The following is a 17,400-nucleotide window of genomic DNA, read 5'->3' as shown; positions in this document are numbered from 1 at the left end:
TTTTACCTTAAGATTTCACTGCTCTGTCTGATAGAAAACTGTCAAAGAGTGGCATGAAGACACCAAATTTTCAAATCAATCTGAAGCATAATCACCGTATTAGAAGGTTTGTCAATATTTTCTTCAGAACAATGAGAAACTAATGCTTTCCACCATTCAATGGACAAATTTATTTCTGAAGGCTGAGAAAAAAACGACATTCAGAATTTCCCTCCTTGTAGGGAAAAAAAATACAAAACAAAACCCTATGCCAGTCCCAATGTGGTTGACAAGCTTATAAAATTTGATGACAAATATTATGCTTGGAGAGAAAGTATGATAAGCTACTGGAAGAATCTTTTTATCAAAGGATGCTGTTGGATGTCATATAATATCAATGGCAGGGTACCAGATATTTTGTTTTATAGTAACGAGGTCACCGATGTGCAGAATGTGTGAATCAACTCTTGCCAAGTAAGAAAAGATATTCAAGAAAACAGAGCAAATATTTACTGAGAACTTTATCTGTGCTCTTTGCTTTATGTGTTTTATCTCATTTAATCCACCGCAAGCCCTCAAAAAACAAAAGTTGTGCTAGAATGGGCTTCATCACTAACAGTCTGTCTCTTTTCTAGTATTTTTTTTTTTTTAACTCAGTATGAAAACACTGAGTGAGGAACAATTGGGTACATTAGAAACACAGATACACACACACTCCATGTATAGAATAATAAGACATAGAAAATGCAATAAAAAGAGAATTCAAAGTCCGTTTGTTATTATTTCCCAAGTTGAAATATTTGACTTTCCAGAGTTTGAGAATAATACACTTTGGTGGAAAGTTGACTGTGTTTTTAAAAAAAAAAAAAAAAAAAAAAAAAAAAAAAAAAGCTGTGTTTTCTGAATTTATGTTTTATCTGACTCTATGTAACTGATAGTACTCATTTTTAATTGTTTTATTTTTAGTCAATTTCCTAGCTGGAAAACATTTTAAAAATGTACTTAAAGTGAGTGACTTACTTATGTGCCAAATGTTAATTGAGGGATCTACAAGCACAAAACCATTGAGAAGTACAGTGTAACAGAAAGACCAGATGTTGGAGTCTAATTCTGACTCCAAGATAGTACAGCTACCAATTAGGCTCATTATTTACCTCCCCAGGTTTAGGTACTTTCATCTTTAAAATAAAAAGGTTAATTTTTAAAAAATTTTAGAATAAAAATAAAATAGTTGATTTTCATCAGCATTTCTCAACTTCAGCAGGATTGATATTTAGGACTGGATAAATCTTTGTTGGGAAAGGAGGCTTTCTCATGCATTGTAGGATGTTTGATAGCAGCCCTCGTCTCTACTTTCTAGAAGCCAGTAATACCCAGTCCTCCTTTTCCCACATTATGAGGACCAGAAATGGTATTTAGGCAGAAATGTATTTAGGAGGCACAAAATGGCCTCCAATTGAGAATCGCTAGTTTAGTTATTCTCCAAGGCCAAATCAACTTTAAATTTCTATTAATTTTGTGAACTCTCTCTGGCATGTATAGTTTGTGACTTTAGGAACCAGGACTTGATGATTCAGGAAATTCTCAATTTTTCCAGATGGCAGATAATACTAAAATTAAGAAATTATTTTTGAAAGCATGGCATGAGGAAAAGCCAAGCACGTGGCTGTAAAGCATTTCACTGAAACTGTTTGCTGAAACTTTAGGAGATCAAAAGTTCAGAATACTCAGTAGCAGGAGATTAAAGTTCCCAGATCTTCTCAATCAAACCAGAGGGCCTTAGGAAGCTGAAGGGCACTGCCTTTCTGCCATTTCAGCAGAAGCTAAACATAGCGAAGAGATTATCCATAGATGATCTGTGGACGAACCTTTCATCTAATGGAGTGAACATCCATGAAATCCATGCCCACAAGGTTCTGGAGAATTTTATGTCAGCAGAAACACTGCCAGATTGGGTTGAAAAGCATCTAGAGATTGCAAAGGCTCTCAGACCCAACATTCTCCTGATAGGAGGCAGGCAGATAAAACTACTCAGCTGAAATTTCATTGCTGCCATTTTCACGAAAAAGAAAGCAAGACTGGGAGGGAAGAACTAGGAGCACCAACAGTGAAACCTAGAGCACAGGGGTCAGAGTTGAGAGCTACAGCAATGTTGACACCTGAAGAAATTTGACCAGCTGGGTTTCAAAACTCTCTGTAGCAATGACTACTTTTTATTTTCCATTTTATTCCCTTTTTTTCCCCTCACATCTGAGTATCTTTAAATGTTATCCTATGCCTGCCCCACCATCATATGTTATGATCTGATAACTCAGTTCTTTTGTTGGGTGCATGGTCAAAGGAGCAAGACTGATAAAAAGCAAAGGTCAAGCAAAGCTTTATTTTGCACCAAGCATCAAGAATCAAACTGACCGGCCAGGGCCATCTCTTGCAAAGAGGCGACCTCTCTCTGCCTTACAGACTAGCTTTTAAGGGCAAAGGCCATGTGGTTGGGCCTGGCCATGCACAGGTGGACAATGAGACTGTAACACACAGAGAAAGCTACACAGTTATGCTAGGTCACACACAGTGACGAATTGAATCAACTGAATTACAATTTACCCTATAGTAGATATTTGAACTAGCCTATCACCTTGGTCAGAATTGGTGCCCAAAAGGTGCCCAAAGGGTGGGGCCCATACTCCTTGGTAGCTAGGGAGACAGTATGCGCCCTCACTGATTGGATACATACACCTGGCCTGACCCACCCTTGTATTTGGGCTTTGTTACCTGGGACTGGTTTCTGGGACTTGTTTTTAAGTAAGTCCCCTGGGGGGAAGGGGGGCAGGGACATTTTAAGTTTTACTGTATAAACAACAAAATCACTGTTTAACCGGATGGAATCACTCTGGCTAAATAGGCCCTTATACTTTAAGTCCATAATACCACAGATAGAGAGAAATTGTGGTCAGGATCTTCACTTGTACAGACTTAGATGACTGAGCTGTTGAGATTTTCAATGTTTAAGCTGATGAGATTTGGGGCTTTGAATTAATACTACAATAGGATGAGGCCCTGGGAAACCTTGAGAGAGTGTGAATGTATTTTGCATTTGAGAGTGTGAATCTTTGGTGTCTAGAGCAAGAACCATTGTCATAGCATTTCTAAAGTCCTTCCCACTCCCCCAGCAAATATGTCCTGCCCTAATCATTGGAATCTGTGAATATAATGAGGTATTACTCCCATGAATATTATGTCATATGGCACAGTTGACTTAAAGATAGGGAGATTTACAAGTGATCCTGATTTAATCACACAACCCCTTAAAAACAAAACAGAAAAATCAGAAAGGCCCAAAGCCTGAGGAGGATTTGAGCCATTGTTCATTTGAAGGTGGGCAGGGAGCACAGGAGGAAAATATGGGTGGCCTTAAAAAGCTTCATGAACCTCCCCTCCCCTGGGGCCAATCATCTGCAGAGAAATGAGGATCTCAGTCCTACAACTGCAATTAACTGGATTCTGCCTGCTTGAAAGCGTGGAAGTGGATTCTTTCCTAGAACCTCCAGATAAGAATCCAGCCTGGCTGACCCCTTGATTTGAGTCTTGTAATACCCTTAGTGTAGAATTCTGTAGAGCCTTCTGGACTTCTGAGTTATGGAGCTGTAAACTAACATGTAGCTATTGTTTCAAGCTAAGTTTGAGATAATTTGTTAAGCACATTAGAAAATGAATATATACACTAAATGTAAAAAGAGCTGCTGAAAAGATATGATTTGAACAACAAAATAATAATAACATAGTAGAAGATAGCAAAGTAGCACACATAAGAAAAATCTTTCTAGAGCTTAAAAACATGAATTCCCCCCCCAAATATTCAGAGATGAATTGAAATGGAGGATGGTCATTGTTCAAATGTAAAAGAGTGGCTTATAATATCAAAAGGAATAAATATCCTTCAATAAGTATAAATGAATGGAGATAGTGACAAAAAGCAAAGAGACCGACAGAAAAATCTAGAAATGTAATGAATATAATCAAAAGGAATAAATATTAATATAATATTTGTAATATTGTAATAAATATATTTTTTGTATATTTATTGTACAATAAATATAATTTATTATAATAAATAAAATTTATAATATTGTAATAATGTAATAAAAGTTTAATCAAAAGGAATAAATATCCTCCAATAAGTATAAATGAATGGAAATAGTGACAGAAATGTTAACAAAACAAAAAGACTGACAGAAAAATCCAGGAAGAATAAAACACAAAATAAATGACAAGAGAACAAAAATTATGAAACCAGCGGAGATGAGAGAAAGAAAGAAGGGATAAAAGAAAGAAAAAATCATGAGAGATTGTGCTTTACTCTATGAAAATCAATTAAAAAATGTATGGTGGGGAGAATAACTTTACAGGAAAATATAATCTACCCCAAATGACCCCAGTACAAATAGAAAGTATAAACAAGGCAGTTTCCCTAGGGGGAAAAAATAAAGTGCAATGCTGTAAAAAAGCTCCATCATAAAAAAAACACCAGCCCCAGAAAAATTCTACTGAATCTTTCTAGAAGAGGTCACCTCAGTTCTGCTTAAAATGTTGTTGAATATACAGAAAAAAAGTAAACTTCTAAATTCTTGTAAAGAGAAAAATATATATCAACACTTGATACAGATTGCACAAAAAGGAAAACCATAAATTAATCTTATGTACGACTATCAAGGCAAAATTCTTAAAAAAAAAAAAACATGAATAGACAAACCATGAGAGACTGTGTACTCTGAGAAACAAAGTGACGGTTTTGGAGGGGAGGGGGCTGGGGGTTTGGGTGAGCCTGGTGGTGGGTATTATGGAGGGCACGTATTGCTTGGACTACTGGGTGTGGCGCATAAACAATGAATTCCGGAACACTGAAAAGAAATTTAAAAAAATAAGAATTAATAAAAAAAACTTGGCATGATTAAAATCATCAGAAGAAAAGTAAAAAAAATATATATTTTTTGTAATTTACACAAAGTGCAATTATCCCTAAAATATAAATAGCTACTTTAACTGAGGGGGAAAAGATTAATAACCCAACAGAAAAATGGGCAAAATATATGAACATGTAATTTACAGAAAAAAATAATTGTAAATGACCTTTAAACATATGACCAATAATTAATCTCACTGTAAATAAGAGAAGTACAAATTAAATTGTATTGCCATTTTTCACGGATCATTTGATGAACATCTAAGAATTTAGAAATACAGAATTTTGGTGAGGCCATGAGGTAACAGTAACTCATATATTTTGGGGAAATGTGGTGTTGGACGGTCCCTGTGTAGGGGCATTTGGTAATATCTAGAAAAATTATATATACATATATCTTTCTCAGCCACCTTACTTCTAGCAGTTTAGCCTAAAATTATAGTGGAAAAATATGAAATGATGGATGTTCAAGATTATTCACTGTGGCATTTTTTATAGGAGCAAAAGATTGAAACCAACCCAAGGTTCATCAGTTGGGGACTGGTTGAATATTGTGTAGCTACAAAAAAAGAATAAGCAAGGTCTTCATTCACTCATGTAGCTTGAGAACCAGGATATTCTTTTAAGGGAAAAGAGTTAAGTACAGATAGAAAAATATATATGACGTGCTACCTTTTGTGTAGGAAATGGGGTTAAAGGTATAACTGCAAATGTAAATAAGTAATTTGAAAAAGAATTACTGTAGAATTAACTAACAGTGAGTAAAAAGTATTGCCCATAAGAGAAGGAAACAACAGAAAGCAGAGGACAGTGACGGAAATATGGCTTCTATGAGTGTAATTGGTTATATGGCTTTGACCTTGGGATTGTGTAATAAGGTTTTACATATTCAAAATTTAAATACAGTGAAAAAAAAAAGGAAGCTACTCCTAAAGATTGAAAAAATTATAAACATCTGTTACTGACAGTGACACAGAAAGAGTATTTTCTCACACATTGGTGGTGTGAATTAAAACATTGTTTTGAAAACCACCTGCCTGGCGATATCTATTAAAGTTGCGTGCGTGTGTGTGTGTGTGTGTGTGTTAACCTAACAACTCCATCCTGGAAATCCATACCGGAGAAGTAATACATTTATATTGACACTGTAGTAAAAATCTACAGGCTAAGTTCTTGTTTTTATGGGAATGATGTCAAAATCATCATCTATCTATAACATGGAATATTATACAATATTCAAAGAATAAATCAGAACTGAGAATGACAAGATACAGAAAAGTGTGCATAACATCATCTTACTTTTATAAAACAAGCAATGAGGAAAAAGCATGTAGATATGTACATGTGTGTGAGATAGATTATATGATTATGAGGAAGATACACAGGACTACAGAGGAATAGAAATTACCTTTGGGGTTGGGGCAAATTCCTGTGGGAATGAGGAGGGCCAAGCAAAACAAAAACAAAAACTGGGGGCAAAAAACTCCTCTAAAATGGATGCAAACAAAGTGTGCTTGCGTTTGCACACTTTGACTGAACTTTGCTTTTCTGTGAAATTGTACGCCTGTGCAAATGTGACCCAATAGACCTACATTTAAGAAAAAGCATGTGGGTATAAGCTTAGATATGGTATACATAAATAATGCTGACCAAAGCCGTTGAAAAGAAAGATGATGTATGAGGGGAAAGCAAAAAAAATAAAAAAATAAAAATAAAAGGGATCAAGACTGAAGACTGGAGAGAGAGACCAGGAAGAGCATGGGAGGAGGGAGGCTTCCAGAACAAATGCTCCAGAGGTCAAACGTGAGCCTCAGGTTATAGGACATGGCCTGGAGAGATAGTTGCTAGTTTCCTGCTTGGTGATAATTTTCTTCAGCAAAACCTTTCCTCTTGACTCAAGCAGAAATGATCAATGTCTTCCTAAGATCACCTGTGGTCTAGTGTGTACCTGCAAACATCCCATCGTGTTGTAACTTCTCTCCTTTGATCTCTCGTCATCTTCATTATTGACACTTTTGTGAACTTGGCCTACATGCCCGTGTCTTACACACAGAAAGCTTTATACAAACATTTACCAAATTGATTATTTAAGTTAAATAGATAAGGTTAGAACATAGGTCTTCGTTCTCTGTTGTTACGCGACTGCCCGGAAAATAATGTACAGTACAGAATGGAGATGCTGTTGGAAGTTTCTGAAATACTTATTTGCAGTAGTCCCAAGGAGCAGGGATTCTCTCTGGAGAAGTAAAGAATGGAAATAAGCAGGAAGGAGACAAAGAGTGAAACCAGCTTCCTCTCCTGTTCTTTAGTCTGTGGCTGCTGGGAAGCTCTGTATATAAATAGAGAATAGTTTAGTAGAATGGCTAAACCATCCTGTTTCCTATTTGGGCAACCACACCTGGGAAGAGGACTAGAGGAGTATTACCGTCTTTGGTCTTGGCATTTGCAAATTCAGAAGAGGCAAGTTTAGGGAACTGTGACAAAGGTGGTCTTTTCCACCCTAGGGTCCCAGGAAGTGACCTGTTCTGTGAACCAACTCCACTCTAAGGAGAGAAAGGCCTGGCTTCTGGGAAGCCGAAAGCTCCTTTCTGTTCTCCTGTCTTTCCCTTTGCCTTCTTTCTCCATTCTCCATGTAAATCAGATGTCTGTGCTATACAGCCTCTCTCTTTAACACACCTAGAGTTGTGCAAAGCATTTCCATCAACACTGTGTTATTCCCCCTCATTCCTTATTGAAACCACAAGCTTTGGGGCTTGGATTGCCAACGTGTGGTCTTAAGTCATTCTAAAAATACTAAATCTATTGAACAGCTTTGAGTTATAGGAGCAGAGCGATAAAATGTGTGCCTTTCCATTTCAGGGATCTAGGTGCATAAATATCTCTTAAGCAATAAAATATTATAGCTTCATACTTTTTAAATGTTAAGTTCCCTATGTGAAGTTGCAAGTCTAAGAAAAATGTTATGTTTTAATAATACTGTATTACTTAACCATTTCAATTGCTTCATCCACATGTTATTGCAGTGTATGGATTTCTTGCCCACATATTTCTTTTTTTGTGCATGTGGTTTTGAAAATAGTTAAAAATCTCCAATCCTAAAAATAGAGTAATGATGAAGGTAGCCCTACTTAAGAACCATCTCAGAATAAATCATATGTAGAAAACTAGAACCAATGGGATATATATAAATCAACAGAATTTTGATGATGATTCTATTTATGTATAGAGCTATTTTATACATATATGTAGACCCATATAAACATACAGACACATAGAGAGAAAGGAGGAGAAGGAAGAGCAGGGGCAGGAGCATGAGCAGGAGAAGGAGAAGAAGGAATTAGCTTACACAGTTATGAAAGCTGAAAAGTCCCAAGATCTACCATCTATAGCTAGAGAACCAGTGGTGTATTTCCAGTCTGCATCCAAAGACGTGAGAACTTTGAGAGGTGCTGATATAAGTTACACTTACTTGAAGGCAGGATAAGATCGATTATTCAGGTAGACAAAGTTCCCTCTTACCCAGTTTTGTTTTGTTGTTTTTTTTTGTTGTTTTGTTTTTGATTCCATTCAGGTTTTCACCTGACTGCATAGTCCTTACCCACACTGGGAAGGACCATCTTCTTTGCTTAGTCTACCAATTCAAATGTTAATCTCACCCCAAAACACCCTCACAGACACACCCAGAATAATATTTGATCAAATGTCTGGACACACTGTGACCCAGTCAAGATAACACATAAAATTAACCATCACACCGTATGAACCACAGCACACTCATAAAAAATATCCTTCGCAAGCACAGCTAGAGCATTAAAGAGGTGTTTGACCTCCCTCAAATAACAGTCATATAAGAGAGTAAAACTGGCAGCTGTGGGTCAACAAGCCATTCTTATGCCCTGAGATTGACATGAGTCACCAATTGTGGATGATTGGCACAATTTATTTCATCTATTGTTTGGATTGAAGTTCAACATAAATCTTAATTTGGCACCATTTTGGTGAAATTTTAAGTCCTATTATTAGATAGATCAATTGCTCTTATTTAGAAATGTTTTATGTAAGAATTTTCCAAGATAGTTTTTAATAAATTATCTGTCTGACAGTTTTTTTCTCACCAAGATAATTAATTTTATATTTTCTCGTCATCATTAAATATTTTAAATATGCAAGTCTGTTGGCATTTAGTACTGTCTATCACAGCAGTGCCAAAAAAGCCTGTAGAATCTTGTTTTCAGAGATTTTGTTCACAAGCTCCCTTAGTAGGGTATAATTTGCATAAAATAAGCTTAAATTGATTACATATTTCTGATAAGATTTTCTATTTCACAAGCCTGGAGTTGAGAGAAGGCATATGTGTGTCACCACTGACTGGTTTTCCTCCCTCTGGGAAAATGGCTGTCTGCCACCCCTAGACCAAAACAATGTACTAAAGTCATGAAATAATTTTTCAGTGTTCCTTTTGATACTGGTTATGCATTCCATGACTATTAAACTTGTACATACCTGATTAGCAAGCTTCAACCAAATAAATAAGCAAAAGGAGAATCAGGAAAAGGAAAACCTTTTACACATGATCTTCCATACCCTGAGCTTTATACAAATGGCCCTAGAAGCGGAAAAAGATATGAGCTTGGGAAATGTTTGTTTGGGACTTTGGGGTCATATCATAATGGAAGTTATTCATTCAGCCCCCAAGAGTCAGTTCAAAGTTCTAAAGCCCATAAAAGCTTAAATGTATTTTCCTTGCTTGCTCAGAAAATCATCAACATCTCCCTTCCCTCACTACAGTTTTCATTCAACAAATATTTGTTGAGTGTCTACTAGTAACAGTGCTAGACACTTGACTAGAGAGGTAAAAGAAAACATAAAACTTGTTTCTGTACTCTTGGAGACTATGGTGTAATAAGGGACACATTAATGAAATAACCACATGGTGAATAGATCACCATTATGGCCGACTGGAAAGAGAATGAGCTACAAGCTGGCCCAAGCCAACACGATAGTTTGCAATGATAAGGTTATTTACAGCAGATAAAGATAGGCTTCAAAATTAACTTTGCCCAGGTCTGCAGTTCTTCCCCACTCCCGGACTGATAACTAGGTGTCAGTTACAGCTACAGGAAGCCTCAGATGGAATTCTGTCACATCAATAGTTATCAGGAAGCTTGACATCCAAAAAGAAAAAAAAAATAAAAGCATTTATAGAACTGGTCTGTAAATGTGATGAAGTTTCAGCTTTTGGCCGGGGAATGTGGGCGGGGCGTCTCAAATGTCAGTGTCAGTGCAGAGAAGTCACTGTGGATTTGTGTTGAAATGCATAAGGCCAGGGGACTGCAAGTCTGCATTTCCAGCCAGCTCTCAGTAGGGCTGAGGCTGAGGTCCCCAGACAGCACCCTGAGCGGCAAAGCTGTTAGGCGCCCTAATTTAAATCTTCACTTGAAATTAATGTGACAGCGTTCCGGCAGCAAGATTCAGGTGTCAACATCCTCTGTGGAACCCAGAACCAGATGGTCTTCTAAACTAAGGCAGGGTATAAGCCACTGCATTTGCTCAGCTCTTTACTCTCTTGCTGCAGAGGCGAGAGAGGGTGAACTGAGATTTCTAGCCAATCCACATTTTTAAAATGCCAGTCATCAAACCGGTGAAAATTATCTTTAAACATGCAATTTACTGATTATGAAACCCTCTGGGGGATTAAGAGATAGTTGGAGTCTTTGTGTAGCTGTCCCTGGAATAGAGATTTTCCTTTTTTGTATTAAATCTTTTAAATGCTAACTAACCACACCTTGCATGTGTATTTCAGATTAAGGTCCTTCAACGATGAATTAAACACCCTCAAGATAGAGATCAAGAAAAAAAAAAAGAGAGAGAGAGAGCAAGACATGCGTGCACACACACACACACACACACACACACACACACACTCTATACAGAAGGATTTTTAAGTTATTTATGGGCAATATAAATGGTTTATCACCCGGGTTCTATGCATGCCTGGATGAAAGAAACATGGTCCAACTGGGAGTAGCTTCCCTGGAGAAGAGCTGAAATGTACAGGATGAGAAGGGGTTGCCTTGGAGGTGGAAGCATTCCAGGCCAAGCAAACCACAGCGTGCAAAGCTCACTCCCACAAGAGACAAGCTGTGTCTTACCTCGGGCTGCCATCACATCGTTATACAGGTCACAGCGAGTCTCCCAGGGTGGACAAAGGAAAATGGTTTTTGGTTCTGTTTGCCCTGGGAGCATAGAGTCTCAGCCCTAGAGTAGAACTTGACAGCAACTGAGTCACAGTACCTTCTGTGATTAAGCTGCAACACTGAGCTTCCTGGTCACTCAGTTTTGTCTTCTGCCTAAATGGATGGCGCCCTACTTAGCACCTGAAAGGAGAACCCAGCTTCTCCTGATGCTCAGAAAAGGCCGGAGGTTTTCAGAGAAGAAATCCAGTGAGTCAGCTAAGAAACCCAAGCACTCTTCAAGGAAAAGCATCTGGTAGTAATAGAAAGCTTTGCATTTGGTTCAAGGAATGCTTTCATATCTCATTCAGACTCACATGAATCAAGACGGAACCTGATGGCGGATGACAGTTATTTTGACGTAGCCACAAAAACAATCCTGGGTAATGGCGGGAGCGCAGATTTGGATTATGATGAATGAATTCCTGATTTGGAGAAATTTGTAGTATACGAAATTTGTCCTTAAAGAGAGACTTTATTAGACTTTTGTATTATGCTTTTTCTAACTTTACGCGAGTCAAGTGAATACACAATGCGATTACACAGAATACATGTTTGTCCTTCATGTATGACATCCCTCCAAACTCACTGTCAATATACTGTGCTCTTTGAATTTTTTTTTCTTGGACTTAGATTTTTTTCCTCCCTCCTTCCCATTCTGCTAAAGATGAGCAGGTGAGGCATCAAGAATGGGAACGGGCAGAGAAAAGGACATAGATGAGCTTTGGTGGGGGAGTTAAAGGTTTTGTTTGTTTGTAAAACTAATGAGCTCATTTGGGGGTGAAAATCCATCATCTTCAGAATTACATTTTAACCTCAACAGGCAACACAACCCAGCAGGCATGTCCGATTTTACCGTTACTGTGTGAGGATGAATTGGTTTAGGTTAGAGTCTCCTTAGTAATAAAGAGAAAATTGTACTGGTTCACCTGCTAACTCTACTGCTTGGCTTTGGATTACATTTGCATCCAGTGGAGTAAAATGCATGTATGTGTTTTTTATGGCCTGTCCTACCACCTCCCGATTCAGCCCTAATATCTCCATGGTCTCTACCGAGATTTTTCAGAACTGGCACAGGCTAGAAATAGAAATGGCTTCAAAAAATGTTCAGATACACTCATGGATGGGCCATGTAATTAATTATTAAGGGAGGCTGCATGGTTTGTGTTACCTCCCTGGCCTTTTTATGGTTGAGATCAGAGGCAGTAAACGCTTTCTCCTGCCAAATTGCTATCAGAGACAAAAAGGAAAACTACACGGACTGACCTGATGGATGAACATTTTTATGACCTTTTCAATTACCTTCTATTTTTACGAAAGGGAGCAAACACATAATATCTTGGGTAGATTGGTTTAAACTGTTCAGACCAAGTTGGCCAGGAGAAATGGACTATTATAACTGAGCAAGGCGGGATATGATCTTGAGAGGCAGGGCTGCCAACATCATTGAAGTGCAAATATGGCTTTAGTCAAAATGTAATTGCACAGTACTGAAATGATTAGCTAGTTTGCAACTATTTTTTATAGTCATAAACTTAAAAAGTATTTGGGAAGCTTTCTGATTGGTGCACGGGAGTTCATTATCCCATTCAGCTTTTCTATATGTTTGACCTTCTCCATAGTAAAACTTTTAGGGTAATTGTTAGTGATGTCATGATTGAATAAGGGAGCTACAAAAGTGCATGTTTGGCGTGACCAATTTGTAGCTAATCTGGTATCATTTAGTCTTGTTTAACACTTGACCACTCAATGGGCCATGGGCCAACATAGATTGGAGATGCAGTCATTCCAATTTCCAGGGCTGTCATGGGTTCACCCCAAAGGGGTGGCACAGAGGAGAATACCCAGGTAGCCCAGAGTGGGTGACTGCCATGCTTGGGGAACACTTGAAAGGCAAGCCAAGTCATCTGGCTACCAAGTTGGGGGGATGGGCACAACAAAATCTCTGCTGGGGCTCAGGTTGGAGTTGATGAGCCTGGTTGGTATCCAGGAGAAACCAAGAAAGGAAGGACTGAGAATGATCAGAGAAGTGAGGATTAGGTAAAAGTAAACAGAGACCTCAAGGCTGATCCTGGGCTCTGCCTCCCATCTTGGAGCTGAATACTGCATTGTACTGAACTTCTCATTGCATGAGAGGTGCTGAGAACTGGCATGAAATCCAGACCGACCTGCTCAATTTCACTGAGTCTAAAAGGAGCTTGTTCCCTTCAGAATCTCAGATTTGGATAGACTTTCATAATTCATCTAGTCTAAGCAGAACATTTTTTGAACGAATTAAATACCCAGAACCTAGTTCTTGTAAAAACTCAGCACAAACCTAAGACATTAGATGCAAAAGGTGAGTTCCTACTTTTGGTTCTTGTTCTCCCTCCAGTTCTCAATGTTAGCCTGTCTCTCTGGTCTCAGAAATAGAGATTTATTTCTAATTTTAGCAGGTCATCCGGACAAGTGCTGAAAACACCTGCTTCTAATCTTTCTCAAGGCTGTTTAGAATCTGACTCTTATCATATGTATGTTCTTCATCCAAATATCTGGGCTCCATTCATTGTTTCTTGGTGGTAGGCAGAGTTGTCAGCCATGGAGATATACTTTTTAATGAAATATAATTCTTGCTCCCAAGTGCTTGTAGATATGTTCTTATGACGTCTTTTGGGCAGTTTCCACGTCGGACATTTCAAAACTGAGATTGCCTTTTTGCTAAAAAGGTGTCTCTGTGGTTTGCATGGTGGGGTTTCTCACCGCAGACCATCTGCTCTGTCTACTACTTTCACCAGATAACAAGAGTTGCATGTAGTCAGGAGCAAGAAATACAATTATTTACTTCATTCAACAGGCCCTATCAGATTTTCCATTTTTGTGTGGCTGAGGTTGCTGAGTAAATTTTCATAACTTAACCTGGCTGATAAGAAAAATGATACAAACTCAACTCCCTGGAACAGTACAATGCCTTGAAGCAAGGAAAAAGGCCTCATCCACTTCTCCAGACTGTCTGGGTCTTCCTGGACCTTCCTGGATCTTCTGGTTCCAGAAATCTTACCGTGGGGTTGTATAAAATTTCTGGATTCCATTGGTTTAAATTTCTCTGAGGCATTCTTACCCAATTTCCCTCTAAGAGTGAGTTGTATCCTTCAGAACCAGAAGCACATTTGGCAAGCTGCAAATTGAGGCAGAGAAAATTTTATTCAGAATCCTGGATCTATTCCTATGCTAGTATTTATCTAGAATTTTCTGTCCAGTTGCACTGCTGATCTTTTCCAGCTGTAAAAGCAATAGCAGTTGTCTGGTCTTCAGCAAATAGAGATGCTGTTGTCACATCATTAGTTGTTAGATTTAGAAGCCCAGCACCATTCACTGGGACAATTCTCCTCTTTAAGGCAATTTTATTGGATTCCCTTTCAAACAAGAACCAGAAATAGGAATGATATCTGCTCTAATTTAACAAAGCCACTCAATTTCACTTTCTAGGTCAGTGAATGTTTGGTGCTTTTCGATTTTTCCCTTTTTGGTCACCTGATGATCTTCCTCAGTTTAACTTTCAGTAAATGCCTGGATTTGGAGGGAAAAGCAATAGAGGAAAATAACAAACATTATTGTATTTTTTTGGATCTTATCTTTCAAGAAATAATAAAGGTGGGTGTTTTCATTTCGTGATCACAGTAATTCATCACAGCTGGTGACCCCAGCTTCCTTTTGCCCTTGATAATCATCTCTTTGTATTTACTTGGAGCATGAGGATATAGTAATAATACTAGTAATTGCAACTATTTACTTATTTCACACTACAAGCTAGGAAGCATGGAGGCACTTTACATATATTTTTTCATCTCAGTCCTTGGAGTCAAACTGGATATTATTACCATGACTTTACACACCAGGAAACTGAGGCATAGAGAAATTAAGGTAATAGTTCAAGGTCATATAACTTCATATTGTCTTATGTGTCTAAGGTTCATTGAAGTCACTCTCTTGAAATGTCCTCTTTACTCAAATATATGCCCATGATGTATTTTAGAATGTATAACTCAGGAATAGCATGAGTAAGTATGGACATAGAGGTATTCCAGAAGATCCAAGGGTTGGGCAAACTGCCTAATTTCTCTGAATTTCCCTTCTTTCATTCAAAAATACAAATAATCATACTTATCCTTTTAAAAAAAGATTTATTTATTTGAGAGAGAAGAGAGAGAGCAGGGGAGAGACAGGAAGAAAGAGAGAATCCTCAAGCAGACTCCCTGCTCAACACAGAGCCCTACACTACAGGAGCCTCTATCTTATAACTGTAAGATCATGACCTGAGCTGAAGTCAAGAGCCACATGTTTAACCAACTGACTCACCCAGGTGCCCCAACCACACTTACCTTTCAGGAATTTTTGGTTTCTATAAATAATGATACTTCTTATCACATTCTAGAAGCCCAATAAACATCAGGTCCCTTTCCCTCTTATAATAATTGATGGTGGTCTTTGTGGTTCTTATGCACCCCATACGGTAAATCCCAGTGGAGAAGGGGTGGGTATGTCTAAAGCTGCATCAGTCCAACTATCCCATTCCATTGACCTCAGTGATTGGTTCAGGGAAAGGCATATGGCTTAAGCTGTACTAATCAGAATGCTCTCCAGAATTTTCCAGACTGAAGTTGACAGGGATGACTCTTTCCTGGAGGATCATGGACTCATGGACTCATTAATACTTGTAAATTCAGAGATGGCTTCTGCAGCTTTGGTCCCCTCCTGTATGGGTGGAGTCAATATGTTTGAGGGTTGGTTAAGCCCACAAAGACGGAATTGCAAGGATAAGAAGGGGAAAGAACGAGAGCAAGACAAAAAGTTCAGATTCCTTTCTGGTCCCTAAATCTTGCCATTCCTAAGTCTATATTCAGGTTTAGCCTGCTGTTAAGTTTAAAAAACTGCTTTTCACATGCTTCCTTCCATTAGAAATTTGAGGTTTTTCCATTTAGTCATTCTGTCATTAAGTCCAAACAAAAACCGAAAGTACATGATGCTGAGGGTTTACTTCAAAATAATATTAGGATGGAATAGTAGATGAGGATTGTGTAGGGTAAGATTGGCCATGAGTTGACGAGGTTTTTTTGAGGACATGTGATGGGCACATGAGGGCTTATTATGCTATTTTGTTTAGTTTTCTTAAGTTCTAAATTCTTCATAATATGTTTAAACAAACAGCACAGACAATAACAACAACAATAAAAAACACAGACCAAGCCATGAAACTTCATTTCATGTCCCCCAAAAGATAGATATGACCTAAGAGCAGTTCATAATAGATGGAAAGGGAAAGCCCTTTCGGTGCTTAGAAGAGGAGACTGCCAAAGAGAAGGAGAGCAAGGAAGAGCTCAGTTGATGATAACCTGGCTCTATTTCTGGGTTGAAATCTGGAAAGAAGAGAGAATATGAAGAAAAGCCTTGCTAAGTCAGTGAGCTTTTTGTACTTTCCCATTTTTCCCTTTGCATATACCCTCTCAATGAGCTCTGGAGCAGTCAGTAATGTGGCTTTGGGAGGTCAACTTCTTTTTCAATCATTCATTCATTCATTTGCTCATTCATTCATTCAGGTAATGTAATCTGATTCAGGAAAGAGAAAAGCCTTGCTAATGCAATGTCTGGCATGTAGGTATACTCAATAAATATTTGTTGAGTTAATGAATGGATGAAGGGAGATGCTATAAAGAAACACCTTTAATTATGGAACTCTTTTGACATTACATCAATATTCAATCTTCTACATTTAGAACCTGCCAGAGCCTGCTACAAATTCTATTTTGAAGGCCGCAATAACTTGGCCAGGAAAACATTTCCACTGAAATTTTGCATAGACATCCACAGCTTGAGATTTCTAAGTGACAGAGTTTGAAACCCTAAATCAAGTTTTCTGGCTTTGAGTGACAAGGATGTCAAAAAGATGGAAATTAATCTTTCAAAATATGGTTTTTGCTTGTTGAACTGAAAACCTTTTATTTTCTTCTGGGTAGAGAAGCTCTTTCAACAGGATGAATTCACAATGTAGACTTAATTGTCTTAGTAATTTCAATAACAGTTAATTTTTAAAGGATGTAACAAGCTTTTGTTGTATTTATCTGATGGGAATCTAAATTGGCTAGAATATATATATTTTTATATTAGATGGGGAGACTACCCTATGTTCCTCAATGCCCCTATTTATAGCATTCATTCAAACCACAGCTATTTGTTGAGTACAAGGTACTACGTGCT

Source organism: Mustela nigripes, chromosome 3 (genome assembly GCF_022355385.1).
Source record: "Mustela nigripes isolate SB6536 chromosome 3, MUSNIG.SB6536, whole genome shotgun sequence".
Taxonomy (NCBI): Eukaryota; Metazoa; Chordata; class Mammalia; order Carnivora; family Mustelidae; genus Mustela; species Mustela nigripes.
This window is presented reverse-complemented; position numbering follows the sequence as displayed.